The 27694-nt window shown below is 45.4% G+C and overlaps 1 protein-coding gene across 1 annotated transcript in view; it reads right to left on the minus strand.

Moving 5' to 3' along the window:
• Nucleotides 1-27694, minus strand: part of KPNA4 (karyopherin subunit alpha 4) — a 1407074-nt gene that overhangs the window by 572678 nt on the left and 806702 nt on the right. The gene's annotated exons all lie outside the window — the stretch shown is intronic.

Raw genomic sequence — 27694 nt, forward strand, 5'->3', positions numbered from 1 at the left:
AATAAAATCCTTGTCCTTTTTCCTTTTCCGGTACCGGTTGAATAGCCCCCATATCCATGAGGGACATGACTTGTTTCTGGGCCTCTGCCCACTGGTTTTGTGGCAGATCTGGACATCCGTTTGGAATTGGCAAAGTATGGAAATGAAATCTGTACCTCTGGGATACTATGTTTAATACCCACTTGTCCTGGGTAATTAACTGCCAATTTTGAGCATGAAGTGCTAGTTTTCCCCCAAGGGGGCTGCCAAAAGATAAGTGCTTGGAAATGGTAGAGGAAAGTCATTGAGACTGCTTACTGTAGAGTTGTGCTTTGTTACCTCCAGATTTGGAGGTGGAGGGACCCCACTGCTTTGACATGCAAGATCCCTGTGATTGATATCTGGAGCCTTTTGAGTGCCTGGGTTTGCCCTGAGTGGCTCTGTTGGACACAGGAAAGGACCAATTCTTAGTAGGCCAGTGCCTACTGAACCTGGGTGGCTGCACTTGCAAGAAATCTTTTACAGTTTGCATAGATTTAGCTTTGTCTTCCATTTTATTTAAAACCTCTTCTGCCTTATTACCAAACAGACTATCATGCTGTAAAGGGACATCCAACAATTTAGCTTTAACATGATTACGTAGATTGTGCTCCTTGAGCCAGGCATGCCTTCTTATCACAGATCCAGTTACAGCGGCCCTGCAAGAGGCCTCCAAGGAATCAAAACCACATTGCAAAGTATGCTTTCCAACCTGTTCTGCTGAATGCAATAAATCCTGTAACTTTTTATTTTCCACACAATCAGAAATCAACATAATTTTCTGTTTCAGTAATCCCATAACATGCTGTTGATATTTAAGCATATAAAACTGGCAGTTTAAAGCCCTGATTGCCAAGGTTGCAGACGTATAAACCTTCTTACCCCATCTATCCAGCGCCCTGGAATCTCTATCAGAAGGGGTAGGATTTTTGTCTGTAGAAGTCTTAACACCCTTGGGACCCTGAGAAATAGTCTCAGGATCAGCAGCAGGATTTTTGGAAAGAAATTTGTGGGAGTCAGGAACCCTGTAATATCTGTCTGGCTTACTAGCAGCCGGAGGCAGGGAATCAGGAGCCATGCTCGATTCCGAGAAAGTACAGTTTTGTACCTACCATAAATGTAGATGTTCGAGTGCTAATACAGCTGCAGTCATAACAGATGGGTTTTCCTGCCGTCAGGCGGGTCCTCGGTCGGCCGAATTCCAAAGTCTAGGTCCGGCGTCAGTTGTCATTGCTTCTTCCCTGACGTCAGTGCGACACGGGTATAAAAGAACCAGCCGACGCCATTTTCTTCAGTTTTTCTTGCCCCAGATGTCAGGTGCCCCCAGAAGGAAGGCAATACATAAAATTATGTAATAATGCAATGCAATATAATCAAGAAACAGTAGTTGCAAGCAAATACACCATAAAAGAATATCCCTAGAGGGGAAGGAGGGAGGGAAACCTGGACTGCAGCTGTATTAGCAATCGAACATCTACATTTATGGTAGGTACAAAACTGTACTATGTTCATCGTGCATACAGCTGCAGTCATAACAGATGGGTAGAATCCCAAAGCTAAGAAAGGGGTGGTAGGCACTAGGTGGAACTAGGAGGAGCCAAAATGCCCTGCAAGACTGCAGTGGCAAAGCCTGCTCTAGATTTGGAGTATAATGGTAGGTGGTAGTGCTTAGAGAAGGTATGCACAGAACTCCAAGTGGCTGCTTCCAAAATATCCTTGGTAGGTACTCCTCTGAGGAAGGCTGCAGAGGTGGCTGTGGCCCTGGTGGAATGGATTCTAATGCCTATAGGTACAGTTTTGCCATGAAAAGAATAGCAAAAGCGTATGCAGTGGGCTATCCATTTTAAGATTGTCTGTTTGGAAACTGGCTTTCCTAGAACTCCTACTGCATAGGCCACAAAGAGCTGTTCTGATTTTCTGAAAGGCTTTGTTCTGTCCAAATAATAACGCAGTTGTCTGTGGATGTCCAAGGAATGTAGTAATCTCTCCCCTTTGTTTTGAGGATTAGGATAAAAAGTAAGTAAATGTATGGCCTGATTTAAAGCTACCCTGGATACCACTTTAGGCATAAAGGACGGGTTGGTTCGTAAGGAAACTCTGTCCTGATGGAAGATGATAAAAGGCTGGACAGCCATAAGAGCCTGTAGTTCTGAAACTCTACGAGCTGAAGTGATAGCCAGAAGGAAAGCTGTTTTCCAGGACAAATATTGCAAATCTGATGCGGCAGCTGGCTCAAAAGGAGGCAAGGTCAGTGTTTCCAGAATGAAATTAAGATCCCAAGCAGGTATTGGTTGTTTCCTTGGAGGTCTTAAATTCTTAGCCCCTCTGAGGAACTGTCTTAATAGAGGGTGAGAGAATAAAGGTGGATCAGTGTTGTATTCTGCAGAAATGGCTGAGGCATGGATTTTGATGGAGGAGAACGAAAGTCCACTGCTTAGCAGTTCAGCCAAATATTGTAGTATTTGAGGTTCATAGGTTCATAGGTTCATACTAGGCTATCTGCCCAAGGGCATTTATAAGCCTAGCCCATAGTTATTTGGCTTTCGCCACCCCTTTAGTTTGAATAAAACTATGCCTATTATTTTGCTGTGCCTCTGTCAAGCAGTGACACTGAAGTAATCCCTGGGGTATATCTGCGATCCCCCATCCATTGGTCAAGGTTCCTCTTGAACAAGGCCAGCGAGGTGCTCTGCCTCACATGTACCGGGATTTTGTTCCACAGCATAGGGAGTCTCTGGGTGATGAATCTGTCCCTCCAGCATGTTCTATTAATAACCGTGTCAAGGTTTAAGTCTCCCGCCCTTGTGGTTCTGAGGGATCTAGATTTTTGAGGTGAAGCATATTCATCAAATCAGGGTTTGACATGGCCTTATATGTCAGGCACAGGTCACCTCTGAGCAAGCGGTATGAGACTGAATAGAGCTGGAGTTCTTTCAGTCGGGCAGCATAAGACATATTTTTGAGACCCTTTATCCTTTTGGTGAGGAACTTTTGGGGCCTTTCCAGCTGCTGCAGGTGTCTGGTCAGATACATTCGAATGGGGCATTGTACTCAATCATAGGACTCATGAGTGATGAGTACAGGAGGCTGCATACCACCCTTGATCTAGATGTGAATCCCTTCATAATCAGGTGTTCAATGTAGAAGGTTTACCTAACTACTTTAGCAACATGAGTGTCAAGCGAAGGCTACTGTCAACCTGGGTCCCCAGATCCCTGATGACTTCTTCTGTGCTCAGTGGATTGCCACCTATATGGTAGCTAGGGGTAACCTTGTTTTTCCCGAAGGGTATGACTATGCATTTCTTGGCATTTAACTTTAGGCCATGGCTCTGGCACCAGTTATCCATTTCTGTGAGGCCCTTCTGAAGGATATCTGTGTCAGATGTGTTTTGACTATGGCCCAGTTTGCAGTCATCTGCAAACTTTGTCAGCCATAACCCTCCTGTGTTTGCTTGTACTTCAGAAAAGTAGATGCCGAACAAGAGTGGACCCAGGACTGAGCCCTGTGGGACACCACTTGTGACAGGCTTTGAGTCTGACATGGCTCCAGCAACTCTGACCCTGTGGGTTCTGTCACTTAGCCAGTTTGCAACCCATCTTGTGATGTATGGGTTTACATTCAAGCTGATGAGTTTTTGATGATACCCGAGTGGGGTATTGTGTCGAAGGCCTTTGCCAGGTCAAGGTAGGCTGTATGGACTGCCTTTCCTCATCAATGGCCTTGGTGACTGTCTCGAAAAAGTCAACCAAGTTTAAAAGGCATGATCTGCCTTTGACAAAGCCAAACTGGGTTGGATCCAAAGTCTGCAAGTTCCCTATGTCTTTATTTATGAGTTCCATTATGATCCTCTCCATGGCTTTGCAGATAAGGCTTGTCAAGCTAATGGGACGGTAATTTCAGGGTCGGTGGAGGCACCGCCCTTGTGAAGTGGGACCACAGTCGCGCGCCACTCCTTGAGTGCGTATCCTGAGGTGAGGCTAAGATTAAACAGCTGTCCTAACTGCGGGTTTAATTCCTCATTGAGTTCATGGAGCACACAGCCGGGGACACCATCCGGTCCCATGGATGCTATGTTTTTGCTTTGGAGAGCAGTTCTCACCTGGGCGTTGGAGATGTTTGGGGGCTACAATCCTCTGGTATAGATATCTCTCCTTTTGGGAGAAGTTTGCACAGAACCTGTCAGCCAGTATGTTGGCAATGTGTGTAGGTTCAGTAATCTTCACATCATTTTGAACTAATTCTGAGCATATCTGGGAGTTTCCTCCTAGGTTTCTAACATAGCTAAAGAAGGCCTTATGATTGTCTTTTGAATCCTTGGCGATTTTTCTCTCAAAATTTGCCTTGGATGATTTTATGAGAGCTCTTAGTTTTTTACTTATAATGATCAAAGGTGTCTTACCTTTCAAGGATTTTGCTCTATCTTGTAGTAGCTTCCTCCTTTTGTTGTAGAGCTTGTTTACGGCTGGGGTCCACCAGACTGGACGCTTGCCTTTGGTACAAAGAGTCTTAGTTTTGTTTGGGATTGCCTGATCCATGCAGTCCTGTAGGTGCTGGTAGAAGGCATTTGTAAGTGATTCAGCGGTTTGAGTAATGTTTACCACTGGCTCAGGGGCCTTAAAGGAGACCACACTAGTTTTTAGAAGTGTGAAGTCGGCTTTTGAGAAGTTTTTCACTGTGGTCTTTTTGTTTCAGGTGGGGGCGGGATGAGGACCTCCAGCGAGATTAGTTTATGATCTGATCTCACCAGTGAGGGGTATACTTCCGGTGTTGAACATTGTGATCCCATGTTCGTGATGATGAGATCAAGTATGTTTTCTCCTCTTGTGGGGATGGTGACTAGTTGTTCCATGGCATTTGAGTTTATGAACTCCAGGAACCTTTGGGCTAGAGTGTTTGGGCTTGAGTAGTGTTCCCAGTCTATATTAGGGTAGTTGAAGTCACCTAGTATGATGGTGTTTGGAGATACATTTATCCCTCCATTGTTTTCAGGAAGGCCATGTGAGGTTCCTGAGTTTGAGAGGGTGGCCTGTAACATGCTACAAATTGCAGAGCAGTCTTGCCTATGGTTAATTGCACCTGGATGGTCTCCGATGCATCGTGCGTTGCCACCAACCTTGAGGTGTGGGTGTCCTTTATGAATATGGACACCCCCCCTCCTTTCTTGGTGTTGTCCGGATTTTGGGGCCGGAACGCATGATATGAGGTGAAACCTGCTAGTGCTGGGGTGCTCTCAGGAGCCTTGAACCAGGTTTCTGTCACAGCACAGACATCGATGTTCTCCATACTGAGAAGGGCCTCGAGTGCGTGCATCTTGAGATTGAGACTTCTGGCATTGAGCAGCATTACCCTTAGTTTTTTAGGTAAATTCAGTTTTCCAGGGTTCTGGCCCTTTTTCTCATTCCAGACACAAAAACGTTTCCATTTTGCGGAGTAAGCTTTTCTAGTTGATGGCCTTCTGGCCTCCAAAATGACATCCTGCACCTCCTTGGAGAGTAGGGCCTGCTGTGATGCTAAGGAATCTTCCATGCGGCTAGATTGAGTGTTTTTAGCTGACTGTGAAGGGTTTTGAAGTTGTGCTGAGTCAGAAGAAGAGGCATTAGAGGCAGGGTCCATGGTGGGGAATGCGTCGGGCTCCTCAGGAGTGGGTACCAGTGTTGCCTTGGCCAGTCCAGAGCAATGAGGATCATCTTTGGTCTGTCTGCTCTGATCTTCAATAGGACTTTGGGCAGCAGAGGAAGAGGCGAGAAGGCATAAACTGTCACTGATGTCCAACTGAAAGAGAGAGCGTCCACTCTCCAGGCCTTTGGATGGAAGATCCTTGAGCAGAATTTTGTCAATTGATGATTTTTGTGGGAGGCAAAGAGATCTATGTCTGGCCTTCCCCATTCTTGGATTATTTCTGTAAAAACTTTTGGATGCAACTTCCATTCGTGTGGATCTGTCATATTCCTGCTTAGGTTGTCTGCCAGTGTGTTTTCCTTGCCTGGCAAGTACTGTGCTTGTAGTTCCATTTGTAAGTCCATGGCCATGTTCAAAAGTGACATGGCCAGTCTGCATAGGGGGTAAGAATGTGTTCCTCCCTGCTTGTTTATGTACCACATAACTGTGGTGTTGTCCGTTCTTATCAATAGTTGACCTGGTCGTAGAAGGTCCTTGAAAGCTATAATAGCATTTATTACTGCTAGCATTTCTTTTTGGTTGATGTGAAGGTGCATTTCTTTTTGGGACCATTTGCCCTGAATGCACGGTCTGTCATGTGCGCCCCCCAGGCGTAGTCCGAGGCGTCTGTTGTGATGACTTGATTTGCTTGAGGCTTGCTGAATGGAAGACCTGTGTTTGTTTGACATGCTTGAGCCCACCACAGAAATTCCTTTTGTAGACATGGAATTAGTGGTATTATTGTTTCCAAACTGTGGCTGTGTTGAGACCATATGTTTTTTAGGTACCATTGTAGTTTTCTCATATGCAGCTTTGCATATGGGATTAGTAAGATGCAAGATGCCATGAACCCCAGAGCCTGCAGGATTTTCCTTGCAGTCAGCCTGGTGCAATTTGCCAGTGTTCTGAAATATTGAATTAGTTGCCCCTGCTTCTCTGGCGTGAGGTAGGCCATCTGGGTGTTTGTGTCCAAATTGGCCCCTAGGAAAATTATCTTCCGAGAGGGTATTAGCCTTGATTTCTTTTTGTTGACTGTGTATCCCAGAGAGTTTAATAACATTATTACATAAGCCAGATGTTTCAGAAGAATGTGCTTGCTGTCCGCTTGGATCAGGCAGTCGTCCAAATAAGGGTATATTTGTATCCCTTGAAGTCTGCAGTAGGCAATTACTGATGCCAGGCATTTCGTGAATACTCTGGGCGCAGCAGATAAGCCAAAGGGCAATGCAGAGAATTGATAATGGGTTGAGCCTGCAAGAAATCTGAGGTATCTTCTGCAATTTTGTCTGATTGGGACATGCAGGTATGCCTCCTTGAGGTCCAATGTTACCAGCCAAGACTCCTTGCCCAGCATGGGAAGAAGTTGCTGTAGAGTGAGCATCTTGAATTTTGGTACGAGTAGGAATGTGTTTAGGATGGAAAGATCCAAAACAGGTCTCCAATCTTTTCCCTTCCTTGGCACCAGAAATAGCCTGGAATAAAAACCTTGACCTTGTTCGTGTGTAGGTACCTCTTGAATAGCTTTCATGTTTATAAGATCTGAAATTTGCTTTTGTGCCTCAGCCCTTTGATTGTGTGGCAGGTTTGGCATGCCTCTCATTTTTGGAAGGGTATGAAAATGGAATTTGTAGCCTCTGTTTATAATGTCCAGGATCCATTTGTCCTTTGTGACAACATGCCAATTTTTTGAAAATAGTGCCAGCTTTCCTCCTAAGGGGGCTGCCATTTGAGACCTGGTCGGCATGCAAAGGGGAAAGTCATTGGGTTTGCTTTCTGAAAGATTGTGAGTTGTCCTCACCACCTCTTTGTGTAGGAGCTTGCCATTGTCTGCCTCTGTACGATCCTTGTGATTGTCCTCTGCCCCTCGGGCGTCTGTATCTGCCTCTTTGGGGTCTGTCTGTGGCCGGAAAGGACCAGTTTTTGGAAGGCCAATTTCTACTAAAACGTGGGGGTTGAACCTGCAGAAATTCTTTCACAGTTTGCATTGATTTAGCCTTTTCCTCCATTTTCCGTAATATTTCCTCAGCATTTGCCCCAAATAGTACATCCTTTTGAAGAGGGGCATCTAGTAATTTAGCTTTGACATGATCAGGCAAGGCTCGTTTCTTGAGCCAGGCATGCCTACGTATGACTGAGCCTGTAACAGCAGCTCTACATGAGGCCTCTAGAGCATCAAAACCACATTGTAAGGTATGTTTACCCACTTGTTCTGCACTATGCATCAAATCCTGCAACTCCTTCAAGTCTGGTTGTTCAGGTTGTGACATTTTACTTTTCAATTGAGATAACAGAAACTGTTGGTATTTTAGCATATGAAACTGACAGTTTAAGGCCCTCATGGATAAGGTAGCCGAGGTATATACCTTTTTTCCCCACCTTTCTAAGGATCTGGAATCTCTCTCAGAAGGCAATGGATTTTTGGCAATGGAGGCCTTAACTCCCTTGGGCCCCTGTGAGATGGTTTCTAGGTCAGCAACATGGCTTTTGTATAGAAATTGGTGTGAGTCAGGAACCCTGTAGTACCTGTCAGGCTTAACTGGAGCTGGAGGTAGAGAGTCCGGGTTAAGGCAGGCCTCCGAGTAAACATCATCTAGGATGTCCAAGACAGGAGGTATAGCCAGAGGTCTGTGCTGGGGTAACAAAAGAAATTCCCTGAGCCTTTTCTTGGAATCTGAATAATCCTGGCCTTCCCAGTGGAAGTGTTCCCTTAAGGTATGCAAAGTTTCCCCAAATGAGTAATCCTCAGGGGGGGATACAGAAGGAATAGACTCCTCTGCATCACAGTCTTCAAAAGGGGAGTAAGACTGTTCCTGATCATCAGAGTGTTCTGAAATAATGGAGCCCTGATCAGAGGAGGGGGAATCTTCCTCCACTCTGGGCCTTTTGTCCGGAGGTGGCTGAGAACCTCTGATTAGAGTAATTAAATCCTCAGCCATTTTAAGCATCTGTTTCTTAGGCATGGGGCCTTGAGATGGGCCCTGTGTAGCTGGTCTCTTAGGGTGCATGGTTGCTTTAGACTTGGTGAAAGCCTTGATGGAGAAAGAAGAGAAAAGGTCTGAAGACACCTTGAGTGGAGGTGGACCTGTCCACATTCTGTGTTTCAACGCCAAGAGTGGCTTTGGTATCTGTAGTCGGGGTGTGGGCCGAGGAGCCTGCGACCTCGGGTACAGGAGACACCGCCAAAGATGTGTCGTCGGTAATCAGGGGCTGCGTAGGCGCCTCGCTGAGAACCGGACCACGTGTAGTCGGCTTTGGCGTGGTGTCGGTAGAGGCCGTGGACCTCGAGTGTCGGTCCTTGTCTTTGCGTTTTTTAGACAAAACCGGAGTCGGAGTATCCGACGACATAGTATAGTTAAATGATTTCCCAAAAAAATGCTGGGCGAACTCCGCCCGACGCTTAATAGTGCGTTTGTTGAATGTAGCACAAAAGCAACAGACAGAGACATCGTGGTCTGGGCCTAAGCAAGGAATACAGAGGGAATGGAAATCCTTATGCGGTATTTGCTTCCCACAAGAAATACAATTATTAACTTTGTCTGACATCGGTCTGAGGCAAGAAAAGTTTCCCCAACGGGGTACTTAGCTTTTAAGAAGACTTCGGTTTCCAAATTTTCGTAATCTCAGGAGCTGGCCGACCGGCACTTGCGAACTGCTTCTGCTTCGGGCACCGCGCGGCAACAAAGACTGAAGAAAATGGCGTCGGCTGGTTCTTTTATACCCCTGTCGCACTGACGTCAGGGAAGAAGCGACGACAACCGACGCAGGACCTAGACTTTGGAATTCGGCCGACCGAGGACCCACCTGACGGCAGGAGAACCCATCTGTTATGACTGCAGCTGTATGCACGATGAACATTACACATCATCAACAATGTTTAATACAGGAGGTACTGCCAAAGGCCTATGCTGAGGAAGGAGGAGGAAATCCCTAAACCTCTTTTTTGATTCAGTGAAGTCCTGACTCTCCCGGTGAAAATATTCCCTTAAAGAATGCAAATTCCCTCCAAAAGAATAATCTTCAGGAGGAGATGCAGATGGGATGGATTCCTCTGCATAAGATTCCTCATAAGGTGGAATAGAAAATTCCTGATCAGAAGAGGAATCAACAAATGAAAACCTGATCTGAAGATTCATAATCAGTGCCTTGCCTAGGCTTCTTAGCAGGATGGGGGTTGGGAACCCCTGATCAAGGTAATTAAACCCTCAGCCATTTTGATAATTTGTTTTTTAGGCATAGGGGCCTGAGCACGTAGCTCATGCATCGGTTTTTTAGACAAAAATCGTTTTTGACCTTGTTTTTTGTTGATGGCGTTGGTTTAATATAAAACTGTCGAGGCCTGAAAACACCCTCAGAAGGCGGTGCCTGCTCAGCGGCTCCGGACCCATCCAAGGGAGAGACATCTGCGGGTTCAATACTTTGCGAATCTCGCGGCATACCTGACTCCGAATGGGTCTCGGTAGAGGCCTGCGACTCAAATGTAGCGGGTATCAGGGGCTGCGAAAGCGCCTCACTGAGTACCGGCGAACCGGCGACTGGCTTAGGAGAAGCTTCGTCGTCGGTTTTGAACCTCGACGGTCTGTCTCTGTCTTTTTCCTTGCATTTTTTGTGAACTCCGGTAGTCTGATTGCTAACCGGTGACATTTCAAGGTAGTTAAATCTTGAAGCAAAAATATACTGACGCTTAATAGTGAGTTGGTTAAATTTAGCACAAAACCGACAGCAAGGCACGTTGTGATCAGGGCCTAGGGCAAGGAATACAGTACAAATGAAAATCCTTATGAAGTATATGCTTCCCACAAGTAATGCAATTATTAACTTTTACTGACATCGGTAAGGAGCAAGAAAAAGTTTCCCCAATGGGGTACTTAGCTTTAGTTTGAAGACTTCGGATCTGAAACTCGAAAACGAAAATTTCAGGAGTCGGCTGACCAGCACTTGCGAACTGCTTCTGCTTTGGGCACCGCGCGGCAAGAAAGTCTGATTAAAATGGTTTTGGCTGCATGTTTTATACCCCTGATGACCTGATGTCTTGGAAGAGGAGACAGCAACCGACGCAGGACCCAAGACTTTGTTATTCAGGCCGACTGAGGGCAACCTGCCAGCAGATTACCCCCAAATGTAATGACTGCAACAGTGAAACACGAAGAACATCAGGTGAGACTAACAGGTGTTTAAGGTCCCGTAATTCCTTGCCTTGTTGTTGCAAGGACTTATAGAGTTCAGTCACTTTTTCACCAAACAGGGCTGTCTGATCTAAGGAAGCATCAATAAGCTTTGGGTTGAAGTCGTCAGGGAAGGGTTGAAGGCACAAGCCATGAATGCCTTCTGAGTGCAGAAGCTGATGCAGCTGACCTGGCTGAGGCATCAATAGGATCATAGCTGCATCTCAGAGAATGTCTATTGACCTGTGCAGTAAAGGTGAGCAGGGAAGACAAGGAGGTTTTTGCTGCACATTCTGGTATGTCAGCTAGTTCCTTAGATGCCTTGTCTAGCAGTGCTAGTGAATATTTAGTCATATGTGTTTGGTAATTAGTTGCTCTGAAGGACAAGATGGCAGAAGTATACATATTCTTCCCCAACCTCTCCATGGTCTTGCTGTCCTTATCGGCAGCCAAAATGGTAGCAGAAGGAAGGAGCTTGGAACCCCAATCTGTTGGAATAGAGATAGCAGCTGGATCAGCTGGAGGACATTTACTCAAGAATTTCTCTGACCGAGGCACTTTGTAAAGTCTGTCAGCCCTACGGGGGGCTGGAGGTTGAGAATCTTTGTTTATGGAGGCAGAGGCATAGGCATCCAAGAAGGCTGGGTAAGTAGGAGGAATTGCAGTTGGACTAGGAGTGTCCATTTGGATCAGGTCACAGAATCTTTTCTGTACTTCAGTCATATCTGAAGATTCCAATTTGAAATAATCCCTCATTTTATTGATAGTTTTCACCAAAAGTTAAATCTTCCACAGGGCAATTTGGTTCAATAGGGCCTTCCTCTGGGGATTCATAACCCACGGGGGAGGAAATTTGAGAAGAATAAGAGAGGGAGTCTTCTGAAGTCAGAAAACTCTTTCTCTTCCAACTGTTCAGGCCTACTGCCTAGGATAATAGACCTAGGGCTGAGGAGAGGATGCACAGAACTGAGGAAGGTGGCAGTCTCTGGCCTAAGGGCCATGATGGCATTAAACAAGTTCTGGCTAAATATTTGCCAGTCGGTAGGCTGTTCAGCAGGGGATGATACATGTTTGGATATCTGTTTTTTCTTAAGGGGCCTTTCAGGTGTCCGGGAAGCCGAAGGCTTCGGTTCAGGAGCAGGTATGGCAGCATCCGACGAACCCCGAGTGAACATTGGCTCCCCTCGGCTTATTCTGATGATGCTGGTGTAGCCTCTATGGATGTGACAGGCGCTTTTGATTTTACAGCATCCTCCGAGGTACCCGCTATATCAATGCTGGTGGATGTCGGGTCCTCGGTCAGGCCTGTGAGGGCCACAGGCTGAGGAGCGGCTTGTAGAGGCGCAGCTGAAGAAGTAGGCCACAGGGTCTTACGCCTCTTCTTCGGAGGTTCACACAGAACATCATGCTCGGTGCCTCCATCCCTAACGTTATTTGCTTTAGTCGCTGATTTTCTAAATACAGGCTCAATGCCTGAAGACGACAACGTAAGGTCTTGGGGACAAATGACTTAAAAAATGTACAATTTTCACGGTCGTGTTTTTTTGTCCAAACAAGAGAGACATTGGTCGTGTGTATCTTTGTGGGGAATTTGCCGACCAGTTGCACTTGCCCTTTCTGGATGACATGAACAAACTATAAATTAAACTGTAGGACTCGAGAGTTCTCCAATGGGGTACTTACCTGTATATTATCTGTGAGCAACAAAAGCACCTGGCGTACGGCTGGCAAGTTCCGAGGGCTGGTGTGTGCAGATGTCACTTTTATGGCCCATGCTTCAGCAGCCACATCAGACATCCGACACACCTACTGGGGACTGAAAAACTTTGGAAACCTGGCTGGATGAGACTGGAAGGAAGAAGGGTAAACCCACTAGTTGAATACTGCAACAGTGGAATAGAAGGGCATCTAACTGAGGTGTTTTTCCACATCTGGATTAATTCATGGAAGACCCCCTGAATCCATTTCCATTTGTGAGGTCATGCTCAGCTGATCTGCCCCACAAGTTTGCTCCAACAGTATGCAATATAGCTGTTAAGTGAGTTTGTGCTGAAAATCTATCTCAGGCTACCTGGCTAGTCTACGAAGAGGGTGCAATCTGGCATCCTTGTTTGTTTATGCACCAAATCACTGTGGCATTGTCTGTAAACACTTGCAAAGGTTCTGGGGACCATAGATGGACAGCATTTATTAAGTGCCAACATATATTTTACGTGTGTGTTTTGGTCAGTCTTTTCTGTTTCAAAGACTTTGTTAATTCTATCCTGTAGATACAGCTCTCCAAGCAGCATGAGACATCTGTTGTGACAGACTGTGCTCGAGCTGGAAGGGAAAATTTGGTCTCCATCAAAAAATCTCCCTCGCCACAATCCCCAAAACTGGAATCTGGAATGTCAGGGGATGCTGATGTTGTGACCGTACAGATTTAAGGTACCATATGACTTTTCTCATGTCAAGTTGTGCTACAAGAATGGAGGGAATCGTAGAAACTGAGATCCACAATCCTAGGATGTTCCCTCACTGAGGTAGTAGTATGAGTGGAAAACTCATGAACAGATATGGATAAAGAGAAGCCTCTTTGAACTGAGGTATCTAGAAAACACCACTGCAAAACAAATCCTGTAAGAATGAGACAGACAATATTTTTAAATATTCTCCTAGAACCCCAGTCGATGCAGGTCATCCCTCACACTGATTCCACTAAGTTAAGCAAGTTGTCAGAATACGGAATATGTGAATATCTTGCAGTCTGAAGTATACTATCACTGGAGCTAGACACTTTGCAAACACTGGAGCAATCAATGGACCAAAGGTTAATGCAAAAAACTGAGTGCAATCTAGACACTAAAAAAATTAAGAAAATGTCTGAAATCTGCATCTGTATAAATATATGCATCTATTAAATCTAACGTCACCAGGAAACTCAAATGGGAGAATGACAGTTAACCAGTTGTGAAAGGAAAACATTTTGAACTAGGGCACTGTCAAACAGGTTTAGAAAGGAAACAGCCACAACTAGTCTCCATGAATTTTCTCTTTGGCACCAGAAAATCATGAATAAAACCCTTCTTACCAGCTAAGGAAGGCTAACTGCTTCAATCAACCCCAAACACAGTAGATGCTGAAGGGGGGGGGGGGGTTGTTAACAGATCTTGGTCTGCCAGAAGGGAAATTCCTTGAAGAGGGACAGATTCCCACTGCCCTGTTTAGCTTACCCTTGGTGGATTACTTTCAGAATCCGTCTGAAACTATCTGTATCAAGAGAGAAATGGCGTTTGGACTTTTGGGAAAGATTAAGGGCTTGCCAGTGTGTGTTTGGGGGGAGGGGGGTAAATAGTTATTCAGACTTAACTAACTGCTCTTTACTCTGGAGTTCCTTCCCTCTTGTTGGAAGCTCGTTGCCACTGCGTTTTAAACATCTGCTTATGAGTAGCTTACTGTGATTTTTATTTTGATTTTTGAAACGGATGCAGGGATAACAGTCAACCCTTTGGCACAGGGGTCAATGTCAGATGCCCAGATAATAAAGCAATTCCACTTCCAGTGATACACTCTGCATATACAATCCTTCTGGAAAGCAGGCAGAACCCCAACTACTTCACTGGAAAAGGTGGATCGATAGCCATCAATGGAATTGGAGAAACTAAGCGGTAAGACAGAGGTTGACGTTAAGTCCCAGATGAGGTTTCCCGGATGGGTGTGAAAGATCCTGTCTGGGATGAAATATTTGGGTGGGGGGGGTCTCTGATACGAGGCTTGAGGGAAACCAAGATCTGCTTGAACAAGGGGCAATGAGATCACAGATGTCTTTCATTTGACTTTCTGTAAGAATTTAAGAATAAGTAAAAAGGATAAGCATAGAATAACATGGGAGGCCAATGCATGACAAAAGCGTCTCACAGGAACTGTTCCAATGGAGGAATCATGGCGAAAAACTTACTGTATTTGATGTTTAATAGGAAGCAAACATATCACAGCAAGACGACTCCAGTTGTTGAACATTTGCTATGACACTGCTGGATTAAGAGACCACTAGTGAGATAACAGGAATGACCTGTTCAGCCTGTCAGGAAGGCAACTAAGGCACGCAGAAGTATCAGTTGCCACAAGAAAAACAATGCAAGGCTATTATCCACTGCCAAACCCTCACTGCTTCTTGGCACAGGGGTTATGGCCTGATCTCTCCCTTGCTTGCAGATGTACAAAACTACTGTCATGCTTTATGTTTGGAGAGAATCTCAGAGGAAGGAAGTCCTTAAGTTCATTCAACACCAAGAGGACTGAGCTCATCTCCAAGATACTGATGAAAATGTTGACCTTAGACTATTCTCCCCTTGTAATGCCCCACCCCCTCACCCAAAGGAGAAGCCTCTGTAGTCATCACCAGTGCTGGTGGTTGTAGAATGAATTGTATGCCTGACGGTGCGTCGGTGGAATCTAGCCATCATTATATCTGTTGCTTGTAAGGATTAGTTATGATAGTCAAGAGTGAGTAAGGGTTGGTAAAGCTGAGACCATTGTGCATTTAGGATCCACTGCAGAATTCTCATATGAAACAAGCAAATTTTACCATTAGTATAGATGAAGCTATTACACAAAGCCAGGATGCTAAGGACCAGTGCGGCTGTGGGAAAGATGAAAAGTAGGGTATACACAGCATTTTTCGTTATCTGTATTCTGTCTGACAGCAAAGACACAAGGGATGTAGTAGTGGCCGGATTACATCCAATAAATTGGACACCTTGGGATGGATGAAGAATTGATTTTGAATGCATTACTGAAACAAGTTAGTACCCAGCTTTGTCCAAAAACTCCACTGTAGAAGCAGCAAGGAGACAGCCATCTACTAAGCTAGGGAAATGCTCCAATTCCCTGAAGCCACATGTGAGCTGCTATGACTACCATGCACTTGGTGAACACCTGGGGGGATGTGATGGAGCTAAAGGGTAGGGTTCTGCACTGAAAGTGATTGGCTCCTGGTTGAAAGCACAGAAATTTCCAAGACACTGGCTATTTCAATGTGGACTTTCACTGAAAAATATGCTAGTCCTTCCTTAATGAGCTCACAAATATAGCTAAGTACAAGTGAGGGATCCGCCTGAAAAGGGTCCCTGTCCTTAGAATAACACCATTTTGAGAATCTCTGCAATTTAGACAAATAGTTTTTCCTAGCAGTTGGTTTCCTAGCCTCCCTCAGTACTGAGAGCACGTCCTCGGAGTAATGTTGTCTGAAAGGGATAAGAAGTTGATTACCCACAGAGTTAGCTGCTGCCGAAGCAGATGGGGTGAATGAGAGATCCATTTTGTTGTTAGTAGGCCCACCTTGTGGGGTAACTTGTGGTGATTGCCCTTGGCTAGGGAATGAAGAGGGAACAAGTGTTGCCTTGGCCAATAGGCAGTCACCAGCAAGATTTTTGGCTGGTCCTCCTTGATCTTCAGAAAGACCTTTTGTATTAGAGGGAAGGGAGGAAAGGCGTACAGGAACATTCCGTTCCATGGAAACTGAAGGCATTCATTCTCCACGCTAGTGAAGTGTGATCTCTGGTGCAGAATTTGTTTAGTTGTCTGTTCTGGGGGAGGCAAACAGATACACTTAAAGTGTGCCCCACTGATGGATGATGTCTAAGGTGGTTTTCCCTGTGCAACATCCATTTGTGTTATTGAGAGGATGTTCTGCTGAGTAAGTCCGCCTGTTTGTTTTCCTGAGAGGGCATGTAAGAGGCCTGCAAGAAAAGGTTGTGATTGGCTGCTAGATCCAAGATTTGTAGAGTAATCTGGCATAACGGGTATGCCATTGACCCTTCTTATTTGTTGACGTCCCACATGACAGTTGTCTTCTCTGTCACAATGAGGAGCAGCCCTGGTTGCAAAATGGGAAGGAAAGCTTTTAGAGCCAGCAAGACTGCAGTTATTTCTCTGACGTTGATATGTTGCTTTTACAGGGCAGGAGTCCAACGCTGTTGTACCCTGAAGTCCTTTAACGTTGCCCCCCCACCCTAGGTCTGATGCATCTGTGTGCATGGATTGAGTGGGGGAGTTTTGAAGAGGAATGCCCTGGTTCTGTAAGATTTGCTCAGTTCTGTTTTTAAGCAGGGCAGAAGGGGAATATGTTTTGTCTAGTGGATGCTGGCTCAGACCACAGAGGTACCACTGGAATTTTCTCATGTGCATCCTGGCTAATGGGAGCATAGGAATAGTAGCTGCCATGAGACCTTGGACTTGCAGAAACTGTCTAGGACAGAGATGAGTTTCTGAAAGTAGGGTTTGAAAATGGGTGGAGAGAGACTGCACTTTGCCCCGTGAGAGAAAGGATCTCATGGTCTGTTCTGATCCTGTAGCCTAGGAAAACTTTGCCCTGCTAAGGAAGAAAAGAGGATTTCTGTAGGTTGAGGGTGAAGCCCAAGTTGTGAAGGAGTCATTGGAGAACTTGAGATGGGTTTGTAGGGTGGACTCTGATTCTGTCAGAATGAGAATGTCATCCAGGTAAGGGGAGATTTGGACTCCTTTGGTTCTACAATAGGCGATGGCTGGGGCCAAGCACTTTGTAAATACTACGGGAGCAGTAGACAAGCCAAAGGGCAAGGCTGTAAACTGAAAGTGTGAGGAGTGGCAAGTGAAGTGCAGAAACTTCCTGTGGGAAGGCCTGATAGGAATGTGCAGTTAAGCATCCTTTAGGTACAGAGTCACCATGAAGGCTGGGGGTGGGGGGGTAGAAGAGTTTGAAGGGAGAGCATCCTGAAGGAGGGAACCTTTAGGAACAGGTTCAGATATGATAAACGCAGGATTAGCCATCCTTTTTGGGAACTAAGAATAGATGGGAATAGAAGCCTTGTCCTTCCTGTCCTGAGGGAACTGGTCCTATAGATCCTAGAGTCAGGAATTCTTTCAATATGAGAGGGAAAAGGTGAATCGATGTTTTTTTTTTTTTTTTTGGGGGGGGGTGATGCTTTTTGCTTTTGTTTTTTCCTTCCAGGATAGAAAGTATCCTTTCTGGGTGATGGAAAGAACCCAAAGATCTGAGGTGATGGTTTTCCAGAATGGGAAGCAGTGGGTAAGGTGGGCGGACAGAGGCAGTTGAGCAAGACAGTCATGCTGAAGTGGGGCCCCCTCTGTCTGAAAAGGTCTGCTTGGTTGGAGGGGTCTGGAATAAGGCAGTCTCCTGGATCTCCTACGAGGCCTAGAGGAGGAAGGACGCGATGCTGAGGGGGTCCTTCTGACAAAGGAAGTTTTAGATGAATAGTTCCTGTAATATCTAGGGGAAGGGGGACACCACCAGATGCTTAATATCTTGCAGCTCTTTGCTTTTCTTTAAGTTTTTGAAAAGTTCTGCTGAATTTTTCCCAAATAAAAGGTTGTGGTCCAGTGGAGCACCCATGACTTTGGATTTAAAATCCTCTGCGATGCTGAGGGGGTCCTTCTGACAAAGGAAGTTTTAGATGGATAGTTCCTCTAACACCTAAGGAAGGGGGACACCACCAGATGCTTAATATCCTGCAGCTCTTTGCTTTTCTTTAAGTTTTTGAAAAGTTCTGCTGAATTCTTCCCAAATAAAAGGTTGTGGTCCAGTGGAGCATCCATGATTTTGGATTTAAAATCCTCTGGTAGAGGTTTGTAGGCAAAGCCAGGCATAGCTGTGTAAGGCACATGCAGAAGCAGAAGACCTGGCTGAGGCCTCTGCTGCATCATAACCGCACCTAATAGTGTGTCTGGCTACTTGTGTAGCTAGAGACAGTTTTGATGCAATGTCAGATTTGGTTGGACAGTATGGGGTGGATGTCAGCAAGGTGGAAGCCTGGGAGACCAGGATCCAGGGTGTATTTAACCATGCAGGCTTGGTAATTGCTAGCCCTGAAGGCCAGGGTAGAGGAAGTGTATAACTTCTTACCTATTCTGTCCATGGTTCGACTATCCTCATCTCAAAAGTGGCTAGACTGTCTGCGGATAACAGCTGGGTCTGCCAGGGGAGGTTTCACCAGAAACTTCTGGTCATCAGGCACTTTGTAAAAATCTATCCAGCCTTTTAGGGGCAGGAGATTGAGAGTCTGGATTCTTTGAGACAGAGTTAAAGGCATCCCGGAAGGCTGGAAACACAGGAGGAATAGCTGACGCAGAGGGAGACTCAAGTTGCAAAAGTTCAAAATATCTTTTCTGGGTACCTGACATCAAAGGTAGTATCCCACTTGAAGTACTCTCATTTTTGAAATAGTCTCCCCAAAGGTAATATCCTCTGCTGGGGAATCTCCCTCAATGCAGTCTTCATCTGGGGAATAATAGTCCCCAGGTGAAGCAATTTGAGACACACAGGAAACTGATTCCTCTGAAGAGTAGTAGTACTGGTCTGGTTGCTGTTCTCCCTGTTGAGTAGTGGGTAAAGGGAGGGAGGAAGCAAAGGCTGGCCTAGGGCTTAGCACAGGAATGTTGGTACATGGGGGGCCTGTGGGCCTAAGGGCCATAAAGGCCCGCCAATCTGGAGTTCCTTGAGGAGTAGGGCTCAAGTGTTTTATTTTTTTTTCTTTGTTGGCGTTGGCTTAGGGGTAAGCCTAAGGACAGATGCCTGGGCTGGAGCAGGAGAAGTCTTGGTCGGCCAACCAACTAATGGTTCCCACGACTTCGGTTGTGGCCGGCGTCTGAATCGACTCAGTGGACGTGCTTTACACAGTTGCAGTAACAGCCTCCTCCAGGGGAACCAAAGCTGACTGAGTGATCGGGTGTCCCTCGGCCCCTATACTGGTAGTCAGCGGGACATCTGAAGGAGCGGCATCGGGAGAAGGCCTGGAAACCTTGGCCTTCTTCCTCAGTTGTTTGGAATGGGCAGCCAACTTGGGATCCATACGGATAGTAAGGCGTTTTAATCGTCGGTTCTCTAAATGTAAATTTAGGGAGGCCAGCCAGCTGCATAGGGTTTCTGGCTCGAAAGACTGACAAATGAAGCAGGCCTTATGGTCGTGCTCCTTACCTAAACAAAACACACACCTGTCGTGAGAGTCTTTGTACAGTATCTGATGCCCACAATTACATTTGCTCTTTTTCTCGGGCATCAGCTAAAAAGGAATCCTACAGCAACCAAGTCAAGTATACACAAGAGAGAAAAATCCCCAACAAGGTACTTATTTTTTGAAGTCTTGGGTCGTAGGAGTGAAACGGTTGAAGCTAACGTCATCTGCGACTGAAAAGTTCTGAGGTCTGTGCGTGCAGACGTTACACTTATAGTCCCTGGTTTATGGCCTTGCGTGTTATGTCCCACGCACCTACAGCAGCCAGGCTTAAGTTTTTGTGTTGGAGCAGGTCGGGCCGCCTGAGGCAGGAAATCCCACAGTATCAATATTGCAACACAGGAATAGGAGGACATCGTACAGTTACAAAAGTCTTGCTTACCTGTACAGTAAATGTTCATAGAACACAATGCCTTACTGGCACCTGGGTAGTAGTGTCCTTGCTACCCTTCCTCTAGCAATTCTACCAAAACTCATAGTGCCTCCCCCTCCCCCTGCCTGTCTGTGGGTGCAAAGGACCAATCACTTGGCAGTACAGAGTGCGTCTTACACACCCACAGACAGGACCTTTTCAGTTGTCTAAGGTACAGAAGGAAGAGAAAATGGAAACGTATACTTTCCGTACAGCTACTATTTCACCTCATATGGCCCAAACTCCAATAAAAGGCACTGAGCAGTGCTTAATGGTAACCCAAACACCGAACTATGCACATCCAAAAAGGGGGGCTGTGGACTGGTACTGTCTATAAAGCAGTGTGTTCCATCAACATCTACTGTTACAGGTAAGTATGACTTGTGCAACAGTACTAACGCTGCTTTACTGCCAATTTGGATAGATTCTCAAAGCTTACCCAACCTTGGAAAAGGAATAATTACAGCAGCCCATACAGAATGGTCCTAGCGAAGTCTACTACAGATCTAGAAAAAGGCATCCAGCTTGCAGTGCTTTGATGGACAAAGTTTCTGCCTCTAGCATACTTAGAGCCCACTCCTTTCCAATAAGCCACAGAAGAGGAAAGGGCCCTAATGGAATGCGCTTTACCTTGTTTGGCTTTGCCATGCCATGGTGGGTATAACAAAAAAAAAAGAGAGGACAACCAATGTGCAATAGTTTGCTTAGAGACAGGCTGACCCTTCTTCGTCCCTGTGTAGGGAATAAAAAGCCTTTCAGACTTCTTGAAGGGTTCTGGTAAGCTGCTAGTGCACATACAAGATAAGTATCATCCTCTCTCCCTTATTCTTAGGTTCTGGGAAGAACAAAGGTAGAATTAACAGAATGAATTGAGATCGCTTTCTGCATTAAAGTGGGGGTTGGTACACTACACAACCCTATCCCCGTGGAAAATAAGGTAAGGATGTCCCACCATGACAGCTTGCAGATGTCAGAGCAATAAACAAAAAGTACAGTTCTGTACACTTACTATAAATGTAGATGTTCAAGTGTATTCACTGTTGCAGTCATTACATTTGGGTTATCCTGCTGGCAGGTTGCCCTCAGTCGGCCTGAATTCCAAAGTCTTGGGTCCTGCGTCAGTTGCTATCGCCTCTTCCCTGATGTCAGGTCGTCAGGGGTATAAAAGATGCAGCCGACGCCATTTTATTTAGTTTTTCTTGCCCCAGATGTCAAGTGCCCCCAAAAGGGTAGGCTAAAATTATGTAAATAAAACATACGTGCACCAAAATAAGTTTTACCTTCATCTATAAGCAAATACATCACCTAGGTTGTATAGATTATAGAAATAAAGATAAGTTCCAGCAAAAATAAAGGAGATGGCGGGAGGGTAACCTGGACTGCAACAGTGAATACACTCTTAACATCTACATTTATGGTAAGTTTACACAACTGTACTATGTTCTTCGTGTTTCACTGTTGCAGTCATTACATTTGGGTTGAGTCCCAAAGCTATGGTTGGGGTGGCTGGAGCTAAACAGCATTAGGAGCAACTATAAGGCCCTGCAGAACTGCAGTGGCAAAGCATGCCCTGGATTTATAGTAAAGAGGCAGATTGTAATGTTTTGTAAAGATATGCACTGAACTCCAGGTAGCAGCCTCCAGAATGTCTTTGGTTGGTACTCCCCTGAGAAAGGCTGCAGGAGTGGCTGCAGCTCTGGTTGAATGTGGCCTAATGCCCTTAGGCACTGGTTTGCCATGCTGTGAGTAGCAGAAATGAATGCAGTGAACTATCCACTTTGACATAGTCTGCTTGGAGATAGCCTTTCCTTGTGATGCTGTGACATATGCCACTAGTAATTGTTCTGTCTTTCTGAAAACTTTAGTTTTGCCCAAGTAGAATCTAAGCTGTCTGTGTACGTCCAAAGAATGCAGAATTTTATCCCCCTTGTTCTGTGGATTTGGATAAAAGGTTGGCAAATGAATTGTTTGGTTAAGGGCTACACTGGATACCACCTTATGCATAAATGTAGGGTTTGTCCTCAGAGAGACCCTGTCTGGATAAAAAATGATAAAGAGTTCCACAGCCATGAGAGCCTGTAGCTCTGAAACTCGTCTTGCAGAAGCTATTGCTAGGAGCAGAGCTGTTTTCCAAGATAAGAACTTTATGTCTGCAGTAGCAGCTGGCTCAAAAGGCAGTAAGGTGAGTTTTTCCAAGACATAACTGAGGTCCCATGCAGTTATTGGCATTCTCCTTGGAGGCCTTTTGGCACCTCTGAGGTACTGCCTTAATAAAGGATGAGAAAAGAGTGGTGGCTCTGTATTGTAATGAGCCGAAATGGCAGAGGCATGGATTTTAATTGATGAAAAATTTTTGTCCAGCATCTCAGTTAAATATTGCAAAATCTGAGGAATATTTGGGACAGCTGTATCAGTTTCTTGAGCTTGTTTCCAAGTGCAAAATCTCTTCCATCTCCCAGCATAGGATTTTCTAGTACTAGGCCTTCTGGCTTCTAAAATGACATCCACAGCTTTACTGAGAGGTGTGGTTTGTATGGCTACATTATCCGCCATGCTGCCAGGTTTATGGCCCTGAGTTGGCTGTGCAGAATCTGATTGTTTTGCTGGGACAGTAGATGAGGTATTTGAGGTAAGGTCCAGGCTGGGCATTGGGACAAGTTCCTTAAGATCGGATACCAGTACTGGCGTGGCCTGTCTGGGGCAATCAGAATAATTTTTGGTTTCTCCTGCCTGACCTTTAGGAGTACCTTGGGGAGGAGAGGAAGTGGAGGAAAGGCATATACTGATAGGTTTGTCCAGTTGAAAGATAAGGCGCCCACTTTCCAAGCTTGTCTGTGATAAGTCCTTGTGCTGTGCAGAATCTTTTTAGTTGATTGTTTTGAGGAGAGGCAAATAGATCTATGTCCGGGCGTCCCCATTTCATTGTTATTATGCTGAATACTTGCGGATCCAGGTGCCACTCGTGGGGATCCATGAGGTTTCTGCTTAGTTCGTCTGCCAGAGTATTTTCCTTTCTGGCAGGAATTGTGCCTGCAGATGAACTTGGTAAGTCAATGCTGTGTCCCATAACGCCATGGCTAGTATGCACAGAGGGTAAGAATGTGTGCCCCCTTGCTTGTTTATGTACCACATGACCGTGGTGTTGTCTGCCTTTATCAGTAGTTGTCCCGGATGAAGTAGGTCCTTGAAGGCTGTCAGGGCATTTTCAACAGCTAGCATCTCTTTGACTGATATGTTGATGATTTCGGTTTGTGGACCAGTTGCCCTGAATGCCTCTTCCTGCCATGTGTGCCCCCCAGGCATAATCTAATGCATCCATCGTTAGGCTCTGCCTGGCTGGGGGTAGTGAAAATGGCTGTCCCTTGTTTTGGTGACCAGCCTTGGCCCACCATCGAAATTCCTGTTTCAGGCAGGGAATTAGAGTAATCATTGTTTCCAGGCTGTGGCAATGTTGTGTCCAGACACTTTTTAGGTACCATTGAATTTTCCTCATATGCAGTCTTGCATATGGAATTAGTAAGATGCAAGATGCCATGAAGCCCAAAGCCTGCAGAAATGCTCTTGCAGATAACTGGGCTTTTGTTGCCATTTCCTTGAAATAGGTAGTCAGTTGCCTTTGTTTGTCTGGAGTGAGATAAGCCATCTGGGCAGTTGTATTTAAGCTGGCACCCAGGAATATTATCTCTTGAGATGGTACAAGTTTTAATTTCTTTTTGTTGACTGTGTACCCTAGGCCTGTTAAGAGTTTTATCACAAAAGTCTAATGCTGAAGTAGAATGTCCTTATTCTCTGCTTGTATGAGGAGTCGTCTAAGTAAGGATATATTTGTATTCCTCTTTGTCTGCAGTAAGTGATTACTGGTGCCAGGCACTTTGTGAAGACCCTGGGTGCAGTAAATAAGCCAAAGGGCAGTACAGAGAACTGGTTATGCTTTGAACCAGCCTTGAACCTGAGGTATCTTCTGCATGACTGTCTGATTGGGATATGCAGGTATGCCTCTTTTAGGTCTAAAGTCACGAGCCAAGCCTTGCTGCCCAGCATGGGCAGAAGCTGCTGTAAGGTCAACATCTTGAATTTTGGTATATCCAGGAAAGTGTTTAGAATAGATAGGTCCAGTATTGGTCTCCATGCTTTGTTTTTTCTGGATACCCAGAACAGTCTTGAGTAAAATCCTTGTCCCCTGCTCTTGCTGTGGCACTTGTTGAATAGCCCTCATGTCCATGAGAGCAGTGACTTGTTTCTGAGCCTCTGCCCATTGATTTTTTGGCAGGTCTGGCCAACTGTTTGCCCTTGGCAGGGTATGGAAATGAAACTTGTAGCCTTGTAACACTATGTCTAGAACCCATTTGTCCTGGGTTATAATGTGCCAATTTTGAGAAAAAAGTGCAAGTTTTCCCCCTAAGGGCGCTGCCAGAAGATAAGTGCTTGGTGCAGGCAGTGGGAAGTCATTGAGACTTGTTTCCTGTATGGTTGTGATTTGTCTTCTCCACCTTTGGAGGTAGAGGCACTCCACTACTTAGACCTGTAGGAACCTTGCGGCTGTGATCTGCCTCTAGGGCGTCTGGATCTGCCTCTGAGGTCTGTCTGAGACTGGAAAGGACCAATTCTTTGTAGGCCAGTGTCTGCTAAATCTAGGTGGCTGTACCTGTAAGAAATCCTTGACAGTTTGCATAGATTTAGCTTTGTCCTCCATTTTCTTTAAAACCTCTTCTGCCTTAACACCAAACAAGGTATCATGCTGTAAAGGAGCATCTAATAATTTTGCTTTAACATGGTCAGGCAGATTTTGTTCCTTTAACCAAGCATGTCTCATAAGGACAGAACCCGCAACAGCGGCCCTGCAGGAGGCCTCCAGAGAATCAAACCCACATTACAAAGTATGCTTTCCAACTTGTTCAGCTGCATGCAATAAATCCTGCATTTCTTTGTTTTCTGCACAATCAGAATTTGCCATCATTTTCTGTTTAAGCAGTGTCAAGATATATTGCTGATATTTGAGCATATGAAACTGGCAATTTAAGGCCCTTATAGTCAAAGTAGCAGATGTGTAAATCTTTTTTCCCCATCTATCCAGTGCCCTAGAATCCCTGTCAGAGGGGGTAGGGGTTTTTGCAGTAGAAGCCTTGACCCCTTTCGGACCCTGAGGAATAGTTTCTGGGTCTGCAGTAGGGTTTTTGAAAAGGAATTTATGAGAGTCAGGGACCCTGTAGTATATATCCGGCTTAACAGGGGCTGGAGGTAAAGAGTCAGGGGTCAGACTAGACTCCGAGAACACATCATCTACAATGTCTAACACAGGTGGAATAGCTAAAGGCCTGTGTTGAGGTAGTAAAAGGAAGCCTGAGCCTTTTCTTACATTCTGAAAAATCTTGGCTCTCCCAGTGGAAGTGCTCCCGCATGGTATGCAAGGTTTCCCCAAAAGAGTAGTCCTCAGGAGGAGAAGCTGAAGGAATTGATTCTTCAGCATCAGAATCCTCATAATGGGGAAAAGACTATTCCTGATCAGAAGAGGAATCAGAAGAAATGGAAACCTGATCTGAAGATTCATAGTCTGTCTCTTGCCTAGGCCTCTTATCAGGAGAGGGATGGGAACCCCTGATCCTCTTATCAGGAGAGGGATGGGAACCCCGGATCAAGGTAATTAAGTCTTCGGCCATTTTAAGATTCTGTTTTTTGGACATGGAGGCCTGTCCCTGTGGCTGGTGAGCTTGTTTCTTTGCCTTTAAAGGTGTTTTAGCCTTTATCTTTGAAGTAGGTTTAATATATAATTGTTTGGGTCTGACTACACCCTCAGAAGCCGATGCCTGCTCAGCAGCTCTAGACCCATCTGAGGGAATAATCTCAGAGGCTCCAATACCTTGAGTTTCCAGCGGCCTGGCCGACTCCACGTGGGAGTCGGTAGTGGCCTGCGACGGGTGTCAGGGGCTGCGAAAGCACCTCACTGAGGACCGGCGAACCGGCGACTTGCTTAGGAGAAGCTTCGTCATTGGTTTTGGACCTAGCTTGCCTGTCTTTCTTTTCGTTTTTTGTGTACTCCGGTAGTCGGATGGCTATCCGACGACATTGTATAATTAAATCTTTGTCCAAAATAGCTTAATGCAAAATTGTACCGACGCTTAATAGTGCCTTGGATAAATCTAGCACAAAACCGACAACTAGCAACGTCGTGGTCAGGGCCTAGGCAAGGAATACAGTAAGAATGAAAGTCCTTATGAGGTATTTGCTTCCCACAAGAAATAAAATTACTAACTTTTTCTGACATCGGTCTGGAGCAAGAAAAAAGTTTCCCCAATGGGGTACTTAGCCTTTAATGAAGACTTCGGATTTGAAACTCGAACACGCAAATCTCAGGATTCGGCCGATCGGCACTTGCAAACTGCTTCTGCTTCAGGCACCGCGCGGCAAGGAAGACTAAATAAAATGGTGTCGGCTGCATCTTTTATACCCCTGACAACCTGACATCAGGGAAGAGGCGACAGCAACCGACGCAGAACCCAAGACTTTGGAATTCAGGCCGACTGAGGGCAACCTGCCAGCAGGATAACCCAAATGTAATGACTGCAACAGTGTAACACTAAGAACATCAAGTTTTCTACTTTTAAGAGTTTCAGATCAGCCTGAGAGGCAGATCTGAAAGGTAGTAAGGCCATTTTTTTTCTAGAACATACTTGAAATTCCTTAGAGGAATTTACTTGTGAGGGGATCTTGTAAACCATACTTCTTCCACGAATGGTTTCACCAAAAAAGAAAGAGGGGGATCCAAAAATAAACAAACACAGAAGTGGCTGCTAAATGCACTTTAATGGAAGCATACAATAAGCCATCTTGAAGTAGCTCACACAAATACTTCAAAGACCAAGGGAATGTTAACCTCAAGGGAACACCAGTTCAGTTTAGGCACTACTAGAAAACCCTATCCATTTGTAAACATGAGTTTTGAGTGGCAGGTTTTCTGGCCTCCTTTAACACCTGCTGCACATCCTCATGAAACATGCACCTAAACAGAGTTAAGACTGAATCATCCACGCTGTCAGTTGCAGCTGCTCTAAAATATGGTGCACCAGTCACCCCTGAGACTGTGTTAGCAAAGCAACAGTTTGGGGAAGTATGTGGTAATTGCCCTTGGCCAATACCATTAGAAGGGAGAACCAAGACTGCATGGGCCAAAAGGGGGTCACTACAATGGATCTTTGGCATCAACTTCTGAATCTGCAAAAGTACTTTGTGAAATCAGTGGGAATGCATATAGGAACATTCTCATCTAAGGTATCAAGAATATGTCTGTCATCCAAGCATGGCTGCAAGTATGTCTGGAACAGAATTTCTCCAGCTCTCAGTTTTGAAATGAGGCAGACAGATAATCTGGGGAGTTAAACACATCTGCACTAGATCCTGAATACCACTGCCTTGAGCTGCCACTTGTGCGGATCTGTCCAGGATCTGATTAG

This window comes from Protopterus annectens, chromosome 4.part0, assembly GCF_019279795.1.
Source record: "Protopterus annectens isolate FY-2018-M chromosome 4.part0, PAN1.0, whole genome shotgun sequence".
Classification (NCBI taxonomy): Eukaryota; Metazoa; Chordata; order Ceratodontiformes; family Protopteridae; genus Protopterus; species Protopterus annectens.